Source organism: Chrysochloris asiatica, unplaced genomic scaffold, assembly GCF_000296735.1.
Source record: "Chrysochloris asiatica unplaced genomic scaffold, ChrAsi1.0 scaffold00145, whole genome shotgun sequence".
In the NCBI taxonomy this organism is placed as follows: Eukaryota; Metazoa; Chordata; class Mammalia; order Afrosoricida; family Chrysochloridae; genus Chrysochloris; species Chrysochloris asiatica.
In genome coordinates, this window is record NW_006408663.1 from 3,891,766 (window position 1) to 3,893,239 (window position 1,474).

Consider the following 1,474-nt stretch of genomic DNA (forward strand, 5'->3'; position numbering starts at 1 on the left):
AGTAAAAGGGGAACCGGAGGAGGGGCTTTTTCAAGACAGAGGAATATAATAACTCTTTGTCGGTCAGCCATGCACCACATCTGTCTGTGTGTACTGGGTTGTGCACCTGATTTTGCAAAATTAAATAAATAAAACTTCATTTTCCCTTAAAAACAAAAAACAAAAAAACAAAGAAAGACTAGGAAGAAAGGTCTGAAAATCTGCTTTCAAAAAATCAGTCAACAAAATCCATATGAGTCATAATAGTCTGATATTATAGATCATGGGTCCCCATGAGTTGGGGTTGGCTTCATCACAGTCAACATTAACATACTCAGTCTAATTATGAAAATTATTTGGATGATGATAGACAAAACCCAAGGTATACTGATACTCATCAGGATGACAGAGATGAGTTAAGCACATAGATTGGATTCATCATTATTAATACTAAAAATGAATCAACTTAATGTAGTCCATCCCAGGTGCCAAGTATTTTACACTTTTAATTTCACTTAATCCTCATAATAACCACAAAAAGAACGTGTTCTTGTTGCTACTTATTCAATAGTGGGGTGTCGTAGCCTAAATAATGATCCTTCCCTGAAGATGTCAGTATATGAATTCTTAGAACCTATGAATTTGCTGTCTGACACAATTGAAGGAATTTTGCTGATGTGACTAAGATAAAGATATTAAGACAGAGATTATCCTGGTTTATCCAGATGAGCCCAATATAATCAAAAGTGACTTTAGCAGAGGAAGTTAGAGGGAGATTTGACTGAAGAAATGGCATGCCAGAGTAATGCAATAAGGTGGGAGGACGAAGAAGACACAAAAAACTCAATCAGCCATTTCTGGCTTTGAAAATGGAAACAAGAGACTATATGTAAAGGAATACAGGTGGACTTTAGAAGCAGGAAAAGACAAAAAAATATATATATATTATATTCCCCTACATCCTCTTAAGGAACATGGTCCTGTTAACTAATATTAGGACATCCAACAACCGGAACTGTAAGAGAATACATTTTTATTGTTTTAAGACATTGTATCTGTGATAATTTATAGTAGCAAAAATGGTAAAATAGCACAAGGACACCAAGACTCTGAGAGTTTATAAAGAGGTAGCAATATCACATAGTTAGTGATATGATAATCACATAGTTAGTAAATGCTACAGTTTCAGAGCCTGCATTCTCAACCACTAAGCTATGGCCTGTGATCTATGCCAGAGTTAATCATGCGTGGTGCTTGGCTTAGAAAAAGGAAAGGTATTCATCCCAACTATGATTATGGTTACACATATAAGGGAGAATAAAAAATTATCAGCACTCTGGCTGTAGAATTTATTTTAATCAACATTTAAAAAAGACAAATGGACCATTTTTTGACATAATCTCCTTGATTTTCAATACATTTTGTCAATCTGTCAACAAGCATTCATATTCCCTTATTAAAACATGTTTTAGACCGAGCTGTGAACTACAAATGA